Source organism: Enhydra lutris, unplaced genomic scaffold (genome assembly GCF_002288905.1).
Source record: "Enhydra lutris kenyoni isolate GAN:26980312 unplaced genomic scaffold, ASM228890v2 scaffoldscaffold37, whole genome shotgun sequence".
NCBI classification, from domain to species: domain Eukaryota; kingdom Metazoa; phylum Chordata; class Mammalia; order Carnivora; family Mustelidae; genus Enhydra; species Enhydra lutris.
The window spans coordinates 8134043-8156200 of record NW_019154121.1 but is presented as its reverse complement, the minus strand read 5'-3'; the positions used below and the strand labels follow the sequence as shown (position 1 = coordinate 8156200).

General features: G+C 42.2%; 1 pseudogene; it reads left to right on the top strand.

The window, feature by feature from the left end:
• The first annotated feature begins 7628 nt into the window (after positions 1 to 7628).
• Positions 7629 to 8086, top strand: LOC111154501 (annotated as a pseudogene).
• Positions 8087 to 22158: the final 14072 nt, after the last annotated feature.

Sequence of the window (22158 nt, the reverse complement as noted above, 5' to 3'; positions counted from 1 at the left end):
CACAACCTGAGCCCAAATCGAGAGTTGGCTGCTTAACCAACTGAGCTACCCAGGTACCCTTGTGCCTTTCGACTTACATTTCATTTTTGCCTTCACGGGGCTAACTTGAGACCAATCCCTTACTCTCCATTTTATAGGCCACATGCCCCCCTCACAATCCCACCACGTCATCCCAATTGATTCCTGAACCTCACCAGCCAGCAATCTGAAGCAAAAATTTTTTAAAAGATTCTATATATTTATTTTTAAGGGGAGAAAGAGAGAGCATGTGTGCAAACAGGGAGATGGGCAGAGAGAGTGGGAGAGAGAGAGAGAGAATCTCAAGCAGGCTCAGCATGGAGCCCCACACAGGACTTGATCTCACAATGCTGATATCGTGACCTGAGCTGAAGTCAGAGCCAGGTGCTTAACCAACTGAGCCACCTGGGAGCCCATGAAGCAAATGTTTGGGAGGGAATATGGGGTAGTTCTTACGTGCTTGAATCATGTATGATGGGAAATGGTGGGAGGTTGGTTTGTTGTACTTTTTCACCCCGTCTGATCATACCTACCACACAAGGCATGTGAAAATATTTAGTTTTCGAAGGTCAGAAGGAAATTATGTTTAAAATCGGTTATGTATACTTTTTTTTTTAAAGAAACTATGTTTTTTGGCAAATGTTCCTGTCTTCTGTATAGTGGTGATGGTTAATGTATGAATATAATGTATGAGAAGCTGTAATAAAGACAGGAAAACAGTTGCTGACACCACCTGTAACCCTCCCCAAAGTGCCCAAAAATGTGCAAATGATAAGCCTGCTAAGAGTTGGAAATTATGACACAATCATGTGTTATTGGACATTTTAATATTACAAATACGTACATATGCCATATGTACATGCATGTAACATGTATGTAGACTATAATATTGGTGTACTATGGCAGAAAGTAAAATAAAAAACAAAGAACCAAAAAACCCAGCCACTGTACTATTAACATCGAATGGCTATCTATCCATTCTTGGAGGAAGTGCTTGGATACTTACAACAAAAGAATTGAAGTTAGAAACACAGATTATTAAGAATATGGCATGGGGTGCCTGGGTGGCTCAGTTGGTTAAGTGTCTGCCTTTGGTTCAGATCATGATCCTGGAGTCCCAGGATCAAGTCCTGCATCAGGCTCCTTGCTCAGCAGGGAGTCTGCTTCTCCTTCTTCCCCTCCCCTCTCTTGTGCTCTCTCTCTGTCAAATAAATAAATAACATATTTAAAAAAATGAATATGACAGTATGTGGGAAGTGTGTGACCAAGACCCCAAGGATTTGGTTGGGGCACAGCTGCTGGCTGTTTTATTTTATTTTATTTTATTTTATTTTATTTTATTTATTTTATTCTTTTCTCCCCCAGAGCCCTGAGCTATCAGAACAAAGAGGGTCTCTGAATCATACAGATCATTTCTCAGAGAGATACAGCTGCAGCGGCCGCCAGGGGCTGGCCAGCCTTCCTAAGACACTGCCTCATGCAGAGAAAGCACCTGAATCTGAATTTCAGGGACCTGAGAACATGCAGGCACTGGGGCAGGGATTCCAAAGCAGCTGAGAGTAATGACGGTAAGGTTTAAAAGATTTTCATTCTTAAAGAAACCAAAAATTCCCATGTGACATTTTCATAGCATGGAATAGAATCACGAATTCCTTTCTCCAAACCAGACACTATCTTTTACAGAACACACTGGGAGTTTTGCAAACTCATCAGCAGAACTGAGCCTGGAGGTTTAGACCCAGCTCCAACTGTCAAGAGAAGTTCAATAGCCATGGTCCTTGCACAAGCCAGAATGCTGTGAGACTCCTTGTAGCAGACTAACGTGACCTCGTTGGTTTTAGATGGTGAAGATTTCATGATGGTGATAAAGAGCAAGAGGGGAAAGGTGGAAACAAATATTCAATCTATTCTTTGTCCTCAGATGACTCATCAAATGAGCAGCACCTTGTAGATTTTCGTCACTTGGAGGTTCACATGTATTTTTGCTCCCACTCTTTATGCAACTCCCACAGAAGAGGAAGATGCTACCGGTGTCCCCTCAGGGGCACATCACAAGGTCTGGGGTCTTCTTTTCAGAGAGTGACACAGCGGAGAGGTGGAGAGAACATTTGGATGTGGCTCCCATGTGACCGTGGTGAATGGAAACACTTCTTTCCTGGGGGTGTCAGCAATGCCCCAATTGGTTTTGAGACTTTTATACTCTGATCATTATAACAGAATGGCAAATATGGGGATATTTCTGGGTTAACTCAGATCTGTGCCCAATGCCATATCATTTATAAGAATAAACACCAGGGGCTCAGTGGGTGAAGTGTCCAACTCTCGGTTTTGGCTCGGGGATGAGCTCGGGGTGGTGAGATCGGTCCCACATCAAGCACCATGTCAGGATATGCGCTCAGTGTGGAGTGTGCTCGAGAGTCTCTCTCTCTCTCTCTCCACCCCTCCCACTCTTGCTCTCTCTCTAAGGAAATAAATAAATATTTTACAAATTTTTTTAGAACAAAAGAATAAACACGAATGTGATCACAAACATATTCTTCTAGCCTCTGTCCATCATTATAGCATGAGGAGCGACTTACCCTGCTCCCCTCCCTGAGCTCCCTCAGAAAATCATGTGGAAAGTCATTAACCCGCAGATTAGCTTTCGAGAAAAGACACGGTGTGGTCAGTGCCTCTGATGTGTTTCCTCAAAGACATATGACTGTGAGACTTTGCTATGGAATCGTGAAAGATTGTTTTGAAGGGTAAGTATCTATCTGCTTTAGACCTCTAAAATACTTAGAATGTACCCAAGAACCCAAGCTATGTGTTTCGTATTAAATTAGGCAGCACACGTGTTCAAAATCAAGGGAGAACTTGGGGACCGATTTTAATAATCCCTAAACAGACTGATCATAGCTGATTTTCAAGACTATGTATGACCCACAGACACAAGCCTTGGGGTGAGTACCACAGACAGCCACCCGGTGAGAAAGCCTACGAGCTCCGGGCTTCCCGAGAATATGGGGCAAGTCCCCCATTCTAAGAAAGTGTTTCAGAAGCAGAAACAGGTCCATGATAGCTATGGGCTAGCAGAGCTCAAGCAGACAGTGTCAGCTGATGGAGCAGAGTTTTTGCTGTGGAAGGAAGGGAATAAATTGATTTTTACATTACGGCGAGAACATATAGGTGCGGAAGAGGGCTGGTATTCTGTATCGTAAAGACAACACAGACAACTTGCCTGTGTCTTTACAAATACATATGCGGTGAGCACAAGGCTCTAGGGAGGCACACTGTCGTCTCTCTGTTGTACTCAGCTTCTGTGTGTGTGCAAGAGAGACGTTTTCACTGTTTAAGACACGAACATCGGGGCGCCTGGGTGGCTCAGTAGGTTAAAGCCTCTGCCTTTGGCTCAGGTCATGATCCCAGGGTCCTGGGATCGAGCCCCGAATCGGGCTCTCTCTCTGCGCCGTAGGGAGCCTGCTTCCTCCTCTCTCTCTGCCTACTTGTGATCTGTCAAATAAATAAATAAAATCTTTAAAAATAAAAGACACGAACATTGACTCTGAGACCCCTGGATGGCTACCTCTGCCCGAAGTATCATTCCATGATGATCAAGCACTGAGGTCTGGGCGCTCAGGTAGGACATTTCCACGTGTCCCCCATGCTGCAGTGGGAGGTGTGGTCACAGGAGGTGTGGCCTTTGAATATCCTGGCTATTTTCCTGGTCGGCTGCCTCCCGGGCTTCAGGGGCGAGCACAGTGCTGTGGCTGGAGGAGCCTATGGGATGACTCCCACCAGGACTGTGGTCAGTAATTACATTCTCTAGCAGGGTTCCCTTCAGCAGGGGCCTTCTGGAGCCCAAGCACCGCTGCCCAGGGTGTTGAACGGATGCCACCAGCTGACACCACAGCTCGAAGCCTGGAGAAACTGTGTCCATTCCAACAGCGCCCGTTTATATTACTTAATATAAAGAAGGTGAAATACACATGGGGATTAATTACCATCATTGTGCACATACTGCGAAACATAGTTCGATCTGAAAAGGGTGAAATTGTATTCACTCTTCATGGATGTTTCTCTGCCCAGCTCTTGGGGAGGGGGGTGGAAGGCTAATATTTGTGCTCTACCCTTCTACGTACAGAAAGCCATAGAAGGTTCTTGGTGTACCGGAGCGTTCTGTCAGAGGAAACGCAGGGCTTAAAGGGACTGATAAAGCTCTGAAATTTTCGAAATCTGGCATTTTAAAGGCATTCCCACCAAGCTTTGTGATGACTGTGTTCACTGCCTCTGTCACAAACAGGAGGCACTGGTGTCCCGCTGGGGTGAGAGTATCAGACAGTCAGTACAATGTACTGAGGACTGTCCCTTTAGAGAGTCACTGCTTGGAACCTCCTTTGAACCTAATAGGATTGCTGCTGGAGGGGTCAATTTCAACCATGGTCCCAGCCTTCCAGTCTCACTTGAGTGAGACGTCTGGGAGCTTGCCACGACCAGTTTTCGCCTCCTTAGGGGATGCCCTCTTGAAAATGCAGAGGTGTCAGAAGGATGCCAAAGTCCCGACTCGGACTAGGGTAAACATCTTCAGGGCCTGCTGTCCTGGGGTATGAATTCCAGACCACATGTCTTTGGCAGGTGTAGCTCTGAGATCTTCAGCATCTTAGAGGAGGACCCATCCCGGGGTGATTACTCAGGGAACACAGTAGTGTATTGCCACCTGGGCATCATACTCCAGGATAACCTCTCAGGCCCCAAGTATTACAGCTCGAAGACATGAGAGTGGTCAAAACAACGGCATCACACGGGGCCCTGGGAAGAGAGGCAAAGTTAATTTTGAAAGGTGGAAGGACCTCAGGTTTAATTATAGAAAAAGGAAAAACGAACTCTCGAGATTGCCGTGCAGCACGAGGCCATCATTTGAGCTGAAGACTGTATGGGATAAGGGGAAAAAATAGCAAAGTGGCCCCATGTGTGTGATCATTAATGACTTTAAAACTTGTGGCTAAGTCTTTCGATAGGCAGTGATATACTAGCTAGTCCCTTTAAGTCTGGGAAGAGCTCTGTGTGTGCAAGAGAGAAAAAACTAGTAGAACCGAGAGTTAAGATGTTATCAGAAGTTTCTTAGGAACTTGTTTGGAGTTGGTTGTCTTTACAGAGTGAGTAGCCTATCCTTTCCCACTCATCCAATCTACGGAGGCCCTCAGGGGCTCTGGGAGCAGGTTGGTGAGGACAATAGTGAAGGTCAAAAAAGTTCTCACCAAATATGTTGCAGTAGCTATCATCCCAGTCCTTAAACTTACTCTGAATGTGTTCTGACTAGGGCAAGAGAAACTACACTGTCAATTTCATCACAAGATACAGAGTTCTTTTTGTCATCTGCCTAAGATGAATTACAGATACCTACAGAGACCAGAGAGATGTACTCCATCCATGTGCGTTTCCTTCTGGGAGCTTCCACGGGGCTGCCTCGTTGTCTCTGCAGAGGCCTCGGGGTGAAGTAGATGCAACAGAGTCTCCTTGACATGCGGGTTGCTTAAGAAATCCCCACAGAATGCAGGTGTCTGCACCCAGTTGCCCGCTTCTGAGCATCTCAAGGAAGCACTTGCCCAGGAAGGCTGCACGGAGGGTCATTCTGCAGCAATCTGCAGTCACACACGTCCACACTATGCAGCCTCGGCCATGTCCAATGGCATGCTACACAAGATCGGAACCAATTCAAGTTACCGACGCAGGCGTCCGCCAGACAAAGCAAAACCACGGATAATCCAGTTCCCATCATCTCAGGGATTGCCTTGGATACACTGAAGGAGAAAACACTTCTGCCTACCCAAACCAGATCTGCATTTTATTTTTTTTTAATTTTCACTTATTTATTTGATAGAGAGAGCAAAGCAGGGGAACAGCAGGCAGAGGGAGAGGAAGACACAGACTCCCCACTGAGCAGAGAGCCTGATGTGGGACTGGATCCCAGGACCTTGGAATCATGACCTGAGCGGAAGGCAGCCACTTAATCGACTGAGCCACGTAGGCACCCCCCAGATCAGCATTCTAAACAAAGGCAGACGCTGATTAAAAGTATCATTAAGATTCCTTATATGATAACATGTTCTGCTATTTCTCTTGTTCTGAGAATTCCGACCAGTTGTGAGTGGAATACAAGAAATTGCATCCAAATTGCCATCAGATGGAACACATGAAGAGGATACCACTACTTCCTCTTCAGAGGAAAACCTCATGATTCTTTTTGCCTCCCGTCTAGACACGCACTCGTCAGTGCCGTAATCAGTCACCACATGGGCCACGGGGTCCTTGAAATGTGGCTAGTCCAAAGCGAGATGAGCTAGAAGTGCAAAATGCACAAGAGATTTCAAAAATAGAGCTTTTAAAAAGTACAAAATACCCCACTAATGAATTTTTATATTTATTATATGCTCAACTACTATTTTTGGTATATTTATTAATTAAACCATATCATTACACCTAATCACCTGTTACTGTTTGCTTTTTAAGAATTTTTTTTCTTCTTCTTGCTTTTAAAATATGACTCTCGGCAAACTTTAAGTTACACCTATTGTTTGCATCTGCATGTCGTATTAAATTTTACTGCACAGCACCAGTGAAGAAATTTCATCCTGCTCTCAAAAAATAGCTAGGGGAAACTCTCAAACTTGCTGTGCTCTAACAGTGTGATCAAAAAGAGGAGATGCTTCGGCTAGTCCTTCCCAGGAGCCAGCGGACCTCCTGCCCAGCTGTGCGTGGGAGAAGCACCACACCCCGGTGGCCGGTACAGAAACGTGGGACCATGTGAGCTAAAGCTGCAGAGAAATCCCCGGACTCCCGCTGAATTAGATGCAGCACCATAAGCGACGTGAGCAAAGCAAGCCGCGAGGTCCGCGCCAAGGGGTGGGGGGGTGGGGGGGACTAGGTTGTGTTCTGGGAGCGCATCGGGCATGCTATTGCTGAGCTGGATTGCTTTGCCACGCAACCTGGCACAGGCAGGCACCTGCCCAAGGTGCAGACATTTCCATCACGGCTTTATCATCCAGCACATTCCATTGTTTATCCGGAGGAAACGTGGAGGCATGGAGGGATGTGCAGCTTCCCAAATACACTGGTCTGGTGAATCTGGGGAATTAAAAATGATTCTGATGTGGAATGAGTACAGTTGCTAATATAGGAAAAGCAAGCCTGACATTTTATCAGAGGAGAGAGAGAGTCTTTATTCATCCCGGCTTTTTTTTTTTTTTTTTTTTGAACAAAGTTAAATGCATTTTTTAGTTTATTAACATGGGGGAATGTATGAGCTTGAGAAGAGGGTGAAAAACAGCTCGTCCGGAAACGCAAAGGAAAGGCCATGAGATGGTTTGCAACTGATGGATTACAATCTCCTTTATTACCACGCTTGATGGAGCTCCTCTCTGGAGATCCATATCTGTAGAGAGTGGAAGACTGGTGGTCAAAGTGTATTCTTGCACCAAAACCACTTGTTTGATTTATAAATAAATAACTATCCTGCTATGTAGACAGAGGAAGATGGAATATATTTTTACATTTGGGTAAGAGAGAATCCCTTCCAATGTTAGTATAAGAAATCAACATTTTAAAAAAGATTTTTACTCTCTTCCTTGGCGCTGCCTGCAGAGGTGGCAGCCATCTGTTACTGGGCATCATGGCTGCCCTCAGACCTTTGTTGAAGCCCATGATCGTTAAAAAGAGGACCAAGAAGTTCATCCGGCACCAGTCAGACCGATATGTCAAAATTAAGCGCAACTGGCAGAAGCCGAGAGGCATTGACAATAGGGTGCGCAGAAGATTCAAGGGCCAGATCTTGATGCCCAACATTGGTTACGGGAGCAACAAGAAGACAAAGCACATGTTGCCCAGAGGCTTCAGGAAGTTCCTAGTGCACAAAATCAAGGAGCTTGAAGTGCTGCTGATGTGCAACAAATCTTACTGTGCAGAGATTGTTCACAACGTCTCCTCCAAGAACCGCAAAGCTATTGTGGAAAAGCAGCCCAGCTGGCAATCAGAGTCACCAATCCCAACGCCAGGCTGCGCAGCGAAGAAAATGAATAGACAGCTTGTTGTGCACATGTGTCATATTTGTGTTAATAAAACCATAAAACTACAAAAAAAAAAAAAGATTTTATTTATTTATTTATTTATTTGAAAGAGAGAGAGGAAGCACAGGAGCAGGGAGGAGGGGCAGAGGGAGAGGGAGAAGCAGGTTCCCGGCTGAGCAGGGAGCTCCAATGCAGGACTCGATCCCAAGACCCTGGGATCATGACCCAAGCTGAAGGCAGACATGCTAAACTGACTGAGCCACCCAGGCACCCCAGAAATCAACATTTTTGAGAACAACTGTGATATGACCTCATGTTACATATTGTGAAATATTCCTGTTCTGAGATGTTAATGGTATTTCACTCGAACACAGATTATGAAGTCTTTTTGGAACCTATTATTTAGGGAAGTGTCTAAAGAAGTGAAAAAAGAAAATGAATTTACCAATTGCTTTACAGAAATGAGCTTGTGGGAGCCAAACTTTGCAATAATTTTAATATAAAAATGAATTAATTATAACACATCAGGTAAAAAAAAAATCCATAAACCCTAATGACTTTTTAAAATGCGGGAAAGGATAAAATAAAACTCTCCTTTACAGATATAAAGTTGATGAATATGAAAGGGACAATGGAATTAGAATCAGTAGTTTCCAGCCTCCATTATAATAACTGACCCAGGCAAGCATCAGTAATGGTTGCGAAAATTAGTGGGTGAAATTTGGTTGGGGAACAGGATATTTGCATGGGGCCAAAGTATCAGCCCACAGATTTCTTGCTAACATAAAGATGAAAACGTTCCTTTGTAATGAAGGAATCTGATGGTTGCCCCCTTCATCAAATGATAAGGTTTACATCACTAATCATGGGAGGCCATGACATCCCGGGCATGTAATATGAATGATAAGATATGAAGAATGCAACACCCTCTATGAAGTATTCTGGACAAAAATGTTCATATACAATCAAGCTTAGAACTATCCTATCCAATACTCACCACATGTGGCTACTGAAGAATTGAGATGAGGCTAATCAGAATTGAGATGTGCTGTAAATGTAAAATACTGGATTTTGAAGACTTTATATGAGATAAGAGTATAAAATACCTCATATCAGGGCACCTAAGTGGCTTGGTCATTTAAGGGTCTACCTTTGGCTCAAATCATAATCCCGGGGTCCTGGGATCAAGTGCTGCATTAGGGCTCCCTGCTCAGTGGAGAGTCTGCTTCTCCCTCTACCTTTCTCTCCTGCTCATGATCTTTCTCTCACTCTCAAATAAATAAATAAAATCTTAAAAAATTAATTAAAGGACACCTGGGTGGCTCAGTTGGTTAAGCCACTGCTTTCGGCTCAGGTCATGATCCCAGACTCTTGGGATCGAGTCCCGCATCAGGCTCCCAGCTTCATGGGGACTCTGCTTCTCCCTTTGGCCTTCTCCCCTGTAATGCTCTCTCACACCCTCTCTCTCTCTATCTCAAATAAATAAATAAAATCTTTTTAAAAATTAAATATCTTACATTGATTACACATTAAAATGATAACATTTTGGATATACCAGGTTAAATGAAACATGTTGTTAAAATTAATTTCACCTGCTTTACTTTGCCTTTTAAAGGAGTAGCCTTAAAGTTTTCACAGTTGTACCAAATATCAATACCTCGAGACTCTCACCAAATTAAAAATAGAAAAAAGTTGGCATTCCCGTCACTCCCAACAGACCTGGGCATAGATGATCACTGGACTTAAGTGACAGCTCAGTAAAGGTCCCTTAAGGGTGGCCACTGTTGCTTTGGCTGATAGGTTAGGCTCACATTTAATTAAGAGATGGAGTTATTGATCAGGTCCACAAAACCTCCTTCATTAAAATCTTCCTGGTATAAGCCAGGAGGAACAGATCCTCATTGCAATAAACGTTTATCCTTGTCAGTTACATACAGTTCAAGAGGAGAGGGTCAGATGTTCTTAGAGGCCGGACTTTGTCCCTTTCCTCGATACTTTCCTCGATGCATGTATGAGTGCACTCTCTCCAGGAGGTCCCTCTCACTTGGTTCATTTGCTGAGCTGTAACGCACTTAAAAACTATCGTCGCAATTTGTGATGTGTGTGCATGTGTGTGCAAAGTGTCCTGAGAAAAATCCATGGCGTGACGGTGTGGTCCTCCATGGGAATTCTCTATAGCTCACTGTCGCCTTCTTTTGCTGATGCATTGTTTGTCTGAGGTTGTTTTTCTTTTTATAAGTTTCCCTTTCACATTCTGTAGAAGTCCCTCCCCTTTGGATCAATTTCTTGATGGAACGCAGTCTTTGATCATTCCTCAGTCCCACACCCCCAGCCATCCTTTCTAGCTGTCCTTGTGTGAGGCCTAGAAATAACACGGCTTTCAAAAGAGAGACAGCCTTTCAAAATTAGCCTCAGAAGTTTCTTGCCCCGGTCACCCCTGAGGTTCCATGAAGTTATATTCATTCCAAACCAACGTGAGTCCTCTCTCACCTTGCTACAGTTTTCAATTCTTGTCCTCTTTTTAGAAAATCATCTGTTTCTCTGAAGTATTCTCATCTCTCAGGAGTTACTGAGAAGGGGCATCTTCCCAATGATAATGAGAAAAAGACACTTTGTCTATTCAGCATTGGCCTGGGGCTCCTAGCCTGTATGGTAAGACAGGGGAATATATTATCACAGATGAAAATATTCCTTATAAAAATCTAAAATAAATATATAACTAGACATGCTATCAGAATTAAGTAGGGATTTGGGGGCACCTGAGTGGCTCAGTGGGTTAAAGCCTCTGCCTTCGGCTCAGGTCATGATCCCAGCGTCCTAGGATCGAGCCCCACATCAGGCTCTCTGCTCAGCAGGGAACTTGCTTCTTCCTCTCTGCCTGCCTCTCTGCCTACTTGTGATCTTTGTCTGTCAAGTAAATAAATAAAATTAAAAAAAAAAAAAGAATTAAATAGGGATTTTAGCATAGTCACTGAACACAGAACAGTATCTAAAAATTAATTGTGTTTCTAAGTACCGGCAATGAATGGTTGGAAAATGAAAATTTACAATAGACCATATAATTAGGAATAAATCTAATTGAAAGATATTCAATACCACTGGACAGAAAACAATTGACCAATACTGAAAGAAATTTCCATTTCTAATTCAGTGGAAAGATTCCCTCAAAAAAGGGTGTAGGGAGGAGATAAGGCTCTTCTTTACAGATATAAAGGTAATGAATGTAGAAGAAATAATGGAATTGAGGCACCTGGGTGACTCAGTTGATTAAGCATCTGCCTCTTGATTTCAGTTTGGGTCATGATCTTAAGGCTCTGTGCTGGGCATAGAGCCTGGTTAAGATTCTCTCTCTCTCTCTCTCCCTCTCACTCTCCTTCTGCCCCTCCCTGCCCCCATTCTCTCTCTCTACCTCTCTAAAAAAAAAAAGAATAAATGGAATTAGAGCCAGCAATTTCCAGCTTCCATTATGATAATTAATACAGACAAGCATCACCAATGGCTGTTAAAATCAGTAGGTGAACTTTGGTTGGGGAACAGGATATTTATGTAGTGTCACAGTGGGAGGATTCAGTATTGTTAAGGTGTTAATTACCTTCAAATTGATGTATAGATTCAATACAACCTCATCAAAATCTCAGCAGGTATTTTATTCAAAATTTAAAAGTTGACTGTAAAATATTTACAAGGGGTACCTGGCTGGCTCAGTTAGTGGAGCATGCAACTCTTGATCTCAGGGTCTTGAGTTCAAGTCCTACATTGGCTGTGTAGGCTACTTAAAAAAAAATAAAAATGAAGTATTTATGGAAATGAAGAGATCTAGAATTGCCAAGAATTCTTTGGAGAAAAAAAAAAAGGAACAAAGAAACCTAAAAGACTTACCTACCAGCTTCCAAAGCTCATTATAAAGCTATGATAATTAACACAGTACATATTGGTGTGTGGCTAGACAAATTAGACCAATAGAATAGAAGAGAGAGTTAAGAAACAAAGTTATGATTAAATAGTCACTTTATAATAAAGACACTACAGTAATTCAGGAGAAAAGTATGGTCCTTGAAATAAATATTCCTGGATATTTTATCTATTCTTCACACTATACACAAACATTAATTTCATAAGGATCATAGTCCTAAATTCTAAAGGTAAAACAATAAAAATTTTAGAAGAAAATAATTTCATGACCTTAGGGTAGACAAAATTTTCTTAATAGTACATCAGAGTACTAACTTAGAAGAAAAGATTTATTAGTGGAACTTCATTAAAATTAAGAACTTCTGTCTCTCAAAAAACCCTATTAAAATGAAAAGGCATCATGACGAATAGAAACAGAAAAGTGTTCACCTTTAGTCCAGAAGGCTGATCTGTAGACTGCATGGTTTCCAGAAGGATAAACTATGTACTGGTTGCTACATTCCTAAAGGGTCTCATGGCTGTCTATACATCTCACCCATAGCTAATACCAAGCTGAATGATAAGCATCAAAAAAATCTCGAGAAAGTAATTTCACGAGTAGAAATTGAAAGGCATTTATGATCCGATATTCCCTGCATGTCCCCTCGCCCTTCAGCACTAAGTATATAGCTACCAGCCTCACACAGTGAAAGTGCATCTCTTTCTGCTCAGAGGTCCTGTCCCCATGCTACTTAAATAAACTTATTAAGTTGCATCATAAAACATCTCAAGAATTCTTTCTTTGACTGTCACACTTAATAGCCTTGCAATAGACAAGCCATTTACTTGGCTCATGATATCCAACCAAAGACTCATATCCAGTATACATAAAGAACTCCTATAACTTGTTAAGGAAAAGACACATACCTCCATATAAAAAATGAGCAAAGATTAAACTCTTCACAGAAAGGGTATCCATATGGCCAATAAACATGAAAACAGACTCAGCTCCATGACATTTCAGAGAAATGCAAATTAAAATCACAATAAGATACAACTACACATTCAACACAATAACTAAAACTAAAAACAAAAACAAAAACAAAAACCAACAACAAAAACCAAAAACCCAAAAAAAGAAAAAGCTGAGAATTTCAATTGTGGATGAAGTTGTAGAGCAACTAGAACATTCCTTTTTCCCCAAACTGGCAACAAGACAAATGTCCATCATCAGGAAAAAGGATAATATTTATCTTCATTGTATGGAACACTACGCAGGAGAAAATAGAGAGGGACTACACAGAAGTTGGATGAATCTCACAAACACTATATTGAATGAAACAAACCAGGCAGAAAAGAACAAGCAATATGATTGTGTTTATATGAAGTTCAAAAACAGATGAAATTAATAAATCCTACAGCAGTCAGAATGATGGTACCGCTTGCAGAAGTCGGGGCATTGACTAGGAAAAGAACGATGGAATTTTATAGAGTGCTGAGGATGTTTTCTGTCTTGGTCTAGAGTGTGGTCACATGGGCGTTTCTACATGGAATCATTTAACAATCTATACACTCAAGATTAGTGCATTTGCTCTATTATTTGTACCTGTGATATGAAATAATTGGTTTTTTTAAAGCAATAGAAATCTACATAGTGGAGTTGGTGCCTACTAAAGAAAATTTTTGCAAATGTAGAAAAGTTTTAAAGATTGCCTTCATTTTGCCATAATTCTCCAGAAACACAATTCTTCTCAGTCAGAACAAACTTATTTATTTTTAAAACCAACTTGAGGGGCACCTGGGTGGCTCAGTGGGATAAGCTTCTGCCTTCGGCTCAGGTCATGGTCTCAGGGTCCTGGGATCAAGCCCCGAGTCGGGCTCTCTGCTCAGCAGGGAGCCTGCTTCCCCCTCTCTCTCTGCCTGTCTCTCTGCCTGCTTGTGATTTCTCTCTCTGTCAAATAAATACATAAAATATTAAAAAAAAAAAATAGGGACCGCTAGGTGGCTCAGAGGATTAAGCCTCTGCCTTCAGCTCAGATCATGGTCTCAGTGTCCTGGGATCAAGTCCTGCATCCGGCTCTCTGCTAAGCAGGGAGCCTACTTCCCCACCCCCCTGCCTGCCTCTCTGCCTACTTGTGATCATCTCTCTCTGTGTGTCAAATAAATAAATTAAATATGTTTTAAATAAATAAATAAATAATAAAACCAACTTGAGCCTCCCTGCCATCTAATTAGGGTATTTCCTAAAGAAAAGGAGATTGAAGATTGTTTACATAAACAGCTTCTGTCTTAAAGATCCTGGTTTTTTTTGTGGCCTCAAAGCTATAGCAAATACCTCCCACAGCCTTCTGGCATTTTCCCTTTATTTCTGGCTAGCAGAAACTCAGTTTTGCTTCGTACCCACCAGTTCTCCACCTGATTTCTGGAAAGGGGATCCCATTCCTAGGGAAATCCTAACTCTGTGAATTATGGCACTTCTCATTCCCTAGGTAAGGTCATATCTAGGGAATGTACTCTTTTCATACTCAACCTGTTTCCTTACCCTAAAGTTATCTCAAGTGTTACTCAAAGGCCGGGATAAGTTTGGTCAGAGCCTCACAGACACTAAGCCAATCACCTGGAGTGCACTCGATACCATTACAGGAATCACAGTGTGGTGGAGTATGGGTTTTGACTGCGGGCCAACACCACTTCTTTACAGCCTTGAGCCCCCGTGTCAAGATTCCCCAGACTTGCATCTCCCTGGCACCTCACACCAGACTTCTGCCAAAAGGACGGCTGAGGCAGCACTTGGTGGGATTAACAACCCAAACATCGTTTGCTTATTAGGCCATTGGCCAATGGATGCAGCTGGCACTTTGACAGAGCCTTGAGGCTTAGACCCCAGGGGGGCTCTTCTGCACAGCTAGGAAGACAGCTCTGCTAGTCACCCAAAACAGGCAGGACGGCAGTCGTCTATCTTTTCGACTTGGCACCCGACCTCCTGCATTCCGTAACTGTCACCTCTCTACTACTTCGGCTACCTCCTCTCAAGTCACAGCTCCATTTTCTTCTGAAGTTGTCCCTCTCTATGATCTCAGACTGCATTTCTTTCCTAATTAAACACAACTTCTGACCTGCCCATATGCTTGCTCTCTTCCTCCTTCACAACCCTGGGAGGCCTCCCAGGAAACTGGTCCACCATCCCCCCATCTCCCGGCTCCCCTCAGACCGGACGGTACCGTCTTCACCTTTCGCCTGCTCCTGCGGGCATATGTGGATTGTTATGTACTGCTGATGTGTGACCTGCTGACGGGGAGACTCGTTCGCTGATCTAAAAGAACCTAAAAACACATATAAATCCATATACGTAGGTGGTGGTGATGGTTGCAGGATGAACATACACGATACCACTTAACTGTCCCCTCAAACATGGCTAAGAGAGTAAATGTTATGTTATGTGTATTTTGCAACAATAAAAAAAATTGACAACAAAAAAGAAATAGCATGTTACAGAAGTACATAATAGGGAGAAAAATGTTGACAAATTATGCTTTTTTAAAGATTTTTTTGACAACAAATAAATAAAACCAAACTTCAGATGACCTTAAAAGATAAGCAAAAATAAAAAATAAGTAAAAAAATGTTTTAAATGTTTGTTTTTAAGATGTTTTTGATGACAAGTAAATAAAACCAAACTTCAGATGGCCTTAAAAAATAAGTTAAAAAAATATATATATAATAAATAAAAAAATAAAATAAAATGAAAAGTAAAAAATAAAATACATCAAAGAAAGGAAATGTACCATTCAGTTCTTCTTCAAATGGTCACACCAGTCCCATGCGCAGACAGTTGCACACTGTGGCTTCTGGGTGGCTGGGTTGTCTTCCCCATGGACCGTAAAAGAGGCTCAGAGGGCTGGATTCAGAAGCCTGAGCTGGCGAGTCCCCCTGCTGAGCAGGAATTTCATTCTGTGCTCAGAGGAAGATGAAAAAGGAACCTGCCTTCAGCCTTCAGAGTGTTGGGAGAGACTGCGGGTCAGGAACGATGTCAGAATATGTATTCTAGGCTTGTCCTTGGAGGAAAAGACTGTATGAGCAAATTATTAATTTCCTTGTTGGTGCCCAAAGTCTGTGGTTCAGTCCTTTATAGAAGAAAGGAGATGTTGTTGTATTTACAAATGCAGCAAGTGTTTTTGCCTCTGGAGTCCCAGAGGCTATTATTAAAATGATAAATTCTCAGGCTGGTAAAGTAAAATGACACTCTGGGTCAGGAGAAGAGATGACTTTTCGAATAATGCATTACACAAACGTGTTTACTTCCGACTCTGGTACCAAGACTGGCTTTTTCTTCCTGGGTTTAAGCGTAGTCTGTTCCCTGGGGAAGTCTTTGCCCCACAATCGGAAAGATGTTTTTAATTCCATACTTTCTTGGGTCCTGTGGTTCCTTTGAGCAATTGGCCTCTGTACCAAGAACTCCCCAGGAGCCGGAACAGGCAAGGGGACGGGGAGACCCAAGTTCAGTCCCCGCCCTCCCTAGGACCTGGCCTTACGCTGGCCTTTGCCCCTCACTGGCCTTGCTTGCCATGGTGCTGGATGGGAGCGAGATCTGACTGGGTCTGCCTCACAGGCTGTTCACTGGGGGAAACCGTGGTGAGGGTGGAATGTGATGCAGATGAAAGGTACTCCAGGATTCCTACAGGACCAGCTCGCTGCCCAGGGGAGGGTATGAATACCCAGGAGCTACTTTGTCTGGAACCAAGAAACCATGTCCTCAGCTCCTTTGGGGCATTTAGATAAAGGGCTCCAGGCCCCCTTCCGCTGCAATTGTGCCCAGTTACACCCCTGGCAAACCACCGTAAGTCATGGCTGTGGGACAGATGCTGTGGGGATACACGGTTCCTGCATTCAAGGAGCGCAGTTTCACGGAGAAACGAAGACACCCGTCTGTGAAAAGTTCATGGCAGGTGGAATCTGGTTAATGTCTTTGCCTGGTGTATTAGCTCATTAGGGCTGCCATGACAGCGTACCACAGACTGGGGGATTGAAACAAGAGAAATTTACTTTCCCACAACTCATCTGATGACCTCGTTTTAACTGAATCAGGTCTTTAAAGACCCTGCCTCCAAATACAGTCACGTTCTGAGGTACTAGAGGTGGGGACTTCAACATAAAAATTCTGGGGGTGTACACGATTCATCCTCTAACACCTGGCTTCTAAATGTTATAGAATCTATAAAGAAAGGGTCTAATTGCCTCTCCTCCTTGGATGTCTACTAGACATCTGGACCTAACTTATCTAAAACCAAGCCCCTGCTCCTCTACCCTGCCTCCCGGTTTTTGCTCATCCACTCGTCTCTCTCTTCCCTGTAAATGGTACCACTCACCCCCACCGCAACGCCCCCGTCACTGTCCTCTTGGTGCAACTGATTACACCTGAAATTGTGTTTTTATTTTCTTAGGTGGTTTCTGCCTGAATTCCCTGAACCAGAGTGCTTACAGGCACTCACCACATGCTTGCTTGAATGAATTGTCAAAATAGTTACATAGCCAGCCTGTGCACAGACAGGGAGATTTCTGTGGGCTAGGGAAGTAATGGTAGGGTCCAGGCAGGGGTGTGCTGGAAGCAGTTGGCTTAACCCAGCCCACGAGAGACAGCTGTCTGATTTTCAGTTGTTAAATGAAGCCATTATTGAAAATTAAGTTAAAGAAAGGTACAGCTCAACTATACGAAAATAAAGGTGATAAATACATGACTCATCATTTCCTAATTATTTCACTTTCTTTTACTCTTATCTATGTTTTTAAGATTGCCTAATTTTATTGTGCCTGCTGATAGGAATAACGTAGAACTGTGTGTATAACTGCTCATCTCTTCCCACTCTTCATTCGGTGACATCGCACTAATAGACTGAAATTGACCATAGTGGGAATATTTACTCGATGGAAATCAGTATATGCCACAAATCAGTTTGCCTGCTTGTTTGTGTATGCATGTTCCTGGGGAGCTGGTTGTGAAATATTTAGCAGCACACTACAGCTTCCTTGTGACAGGTGTCTTTGAAAGATAGTGAAGATATACAGGGATTCAAGCGTAAACAAAGATCCTAAAGAAGCAATAGTAATTCATATTTGGAGTGTGGTGTGTGTGTGTGTGTGTGTGTGTGTGTGTGTGTTGGTAGGAATTTAGAGAAGATGAGGAATGGAACCACCCTGGCAGGACCCACAATATGAGACTCAGGGGGTTGGATTTGGATTCTATAAGCAATAAAACACCACCAAGAAATTTTGGGTAGGCATGTGATGTGATAAAGCAAAGAGCAAATGCCTAGTCAATAGCCAAAGAAGGGAATGAAAGGAGGAACTTTTAGTACAGAAAACACTATTCATAGCTCCTTCCCTGCTACCGAGTCTGTAAAGCATCTACACAGTCACTTGGAACGTGAGAGCTGTAGGTTTCACCAGGGGGGAGAATTACTCTTTCAGCTAAAACTTCTCCAGATCTTTGCGAACGGAATGAAATCAAACTACGGCTGCATTTAGGCTATAGATGGAGACCTCTTTCTCCGTGAATAAAGAAAACTCATGGAAAACTAGCCAAAAGGTGGAGCGATCCGTTTGATAAAAAGTTCAACGTGATTAACTCTAACCACGAGAGAAAAGCCACCATGACTTTTACTGCCAATAAATCTGCTAATATACCCCCTGCGCTGACCTGAAGAGGTGAGCAATTGTAGTTTTCAGTGTGTTTACTGGGGGTGGGAAGGTGTATGTGTTTCTTTCTACAGTGGAAGCTCATTAGCAGCAGCTGAAAGTAATTAGAGGGCTAATTAAAACAGGGTAATGAGGTAAGTAAGCACAAATGGTATGGTACTCATTGTTATCTGTTCAGTGGTGCCCTTTGTGTCTCTCATCAGTGACCAGGGAAGAGCATGTACTCTACTACATACAAAAGGGTTCTACCATTTTTATTATAAAAACATCACAGTTATGCACCCAGAAGGAAAATGTTGAAAGAAGAAGGTAAACTTGCTACCTCTCCCTTTCCATAAAGTGAATAAATCTGACAATGGGATTTGAATCCTAATGGCTAATCTTCCCTTTTTGATATGAAGATGGGCATATATGGGAAGATAACAAACAAGGTAAATGGGAATGGGAGAACACAAAGACCTTGAAAATGACGTGAGTGTATTTGTGAGAGGAAAAAGAAAACATAAGGCTTGAATAAACAACATGACTGCCTTTGTCCAGAAGGACGTGTTCACTCTCAGAATAATGAGAACACAAAGAAACTTTTCTTCATTATTTTTCACTTAAGTTCATTTGGCAATATCGATATTGCCTGGTAAAAAGTGATTATGTTGCAAATATTGCTTTCTGAAAATGATGACAGTAGCAGAGAAAATTACCCCATCATTTCGAATTTCAAAACAAGTGTTCATGTACACACTTTATAAAAACCCGCCCCACAATTTGATGGTGATGATGAACAGGATGTCCCTATTGAAATTTCCATGGAAATGTATAGAATATGACCTAAATACAGAAACCCACCTGTTGTAAGACTCCTTCAAAATCGGTGAACACATTGCAAATAGGGAAGTCTGAGTGATGGAAACACCAACTAACAACCTCACGAGAGTTTAGCAGAATTTGCCCAATAATTAATCCAACCACAGGGTGTTTTGAGTCCTGAACGTTTTAAGAACTTCATATATTGTCTTGACAAGCAGAGAAATCCCTGATGAAAGATTAGTTTGATCTACCTAACCTGGTTTAGATGATCTGACAGGTTAGAAAGATCGTCATATGCTCTCCATTCTCGACACACTCCCCATCTCTTGTCTAGCCCCAGTTGTCTTCCTCGTGGCTGTCACATCTCAGTCTGGTCGTGACAAAAACTCTTTGGTTGCTTCCCCTTCCTTGACAATGGTCAGCTGGTAGGCACGCAAGTCTCTCTCTCACTTGGCCCTTCTCTCAGATTACCTTTTTTTTTTTTTCAAATTTTTAATTTTTTATAAACATATAATATATTTTTATCCCCAGGGGTACAGGTCTGTGAATCGCCAGGTTTACACACTTCACAGCACTCACCATAGCACATACCCTCCCCAATGTCCATAACCCCACCCCCCTCTTCCAACCCCCTTCCCCAAGCAACCCTCAGTTTGTTTTGTGAGATTAAGAGTCACTTATGGTTTGTCTCCCTCCCAATCCCATCTTGTTTCATTTATTCTTCAGATTACCTTTTGATGTCCACCCTCCTGTATCTTTGGCCCAGCCAGAGCTAAACTACAGCAAGCTGCAGATTTGGAAGAACTTTGTTCTTTCATGCTTTTGCATACCTAATACTCTGTTCAAAATGGCTTCTCCCTTGCTTTTTCCCATGCAAACTCCTACTCATGCTATAAGAGTCAGCTCAGGTAACATCTCTTTAAGCTTTTCCTTATTTTACCCTCTCTCTGGTCTGATTCCTTAAACACCTAATTATCTCCTTGTTTTTTCTGCTTTTACCCCAAGACAATGGGAGACTTAAGATCTTTGAACATTCAGCAAATATTTATTGAGTGCCTACTATCAGCCAGGAATTTCTCTAAGTGTTGAGGATACAGTCATGAACAAAGTAGATCCCTGTCCTCGTGGAATCTCCATTTTAGCTGGGAAAGGTTGATTAAAACGAAAAACTACACAGTGTTTCCTAACATTAGGGAAAAAGATCTGGGAATTTCAGATTCTGAAGAGGCAAGATAAAACCTTCAAAATTTACACCCTGAATGAATCCGAGGACACCTTTTCTAATGACCTTATTTTTATTTCATTGCAAGGAAACCTAAGGCAGAGATGTGCATGGACTTGTTCAAGGAAAGTCACATAGTTTATTGGAAGGAGAGCTGGATCCTCAACCGCATTCCTGACTCCTGGTTGAGTGTTGTCTTAATTCTTCTAAACTATGACAACTCTCAGGCAACTCAGTTATGGTACAGCCTTGACTGTGATCAGGATTTTGTTTGTTTGTTTGTTTTATTAAGATAGAATAGACATATAACATTGTGTCTGTTTAAGACATACAACATGCTGATTTGGTACCTATGTGTTGGCAAAATGATGACTGCGGGGCATTAGCTAACACCTTTATCATGTCACATTATTAACATTTCTTTTTTGGGGTGACAACATTGCATATTGACTTAGGAACTTTCAAGTATATGATACAGGATTATAAACTATAGGACTGTGCTCTACATTAGAACCCCTGAACTTATTCATCATAGAGCTGGAAGCTCATGTTTTTTTACCAAAATCTCCCTACTCCCTCCTTCGCCCAACCTTTGGTGACCACCATTCTAATCTCTATGAGTTCAGGTTTCTTAAATTCCACATATAATTCATATCATGGTATTTGTCTTTGACTATCTGACTTGTTTAGTTAGCATAATGCCCTTAAATTCTATTTATGTTGTTGCAAATGGCAGGATTACTTTCTTTCTTGTGGCTGAAAAATATTCCATAGTATATAAATACATAGATAGATAGATATAGATATATGTATGTGTGTGTGTATATATATATATGTGTATATATATGTGTATATATATATATATATATATATATATTGCATCCTCTTTATCCATTTGTCCATTGGTGGGCACGTAGGTTGTTTCCATATCTTGGCTATTGTGAGTAATGCTGCCCAGAACATGGGGGTAGAGATAAAATCAACTCAAAGTGTATTAAAGACTTGAACATAAGACCTGATACAATAAAACTAGCAGAAGAAAACATAGGGAATAATCTTCTTCACACTGGTCTTGGCAATGGTTTTTTTGCATGGGACACCAAAAGCAAAGGCAATGAAAACAAAAATAAACAAATGAGATGAAATCTTTTTAATACTGACTGTGTAAGGTTATTTCCATGAGTTCAAGTATGGAGTCCAAAGCCCCGCTGACTTGCCAAGCTATGGCTTAGGCAGAATGATTGGCTTCCTGTTAGGGCCACTGCTCTAGAAGATCACCTTCTTTCTGGAGGAGAAACAAATCTAGAAGGGAGTACTCTGAAATGGTAGCTGCATCTGCTGTATATCTCATCAGCCCCATCATCTGAGATTCTTCTGACGGCAGTGCTGGTTGCATGAAACACTGAGTGTTCACAGAGAAGTCTGGGCTATATCCTGCAGAGATATCTTCTTCCTCATAATCATGACAGATGGTTGTATGAGATTTCT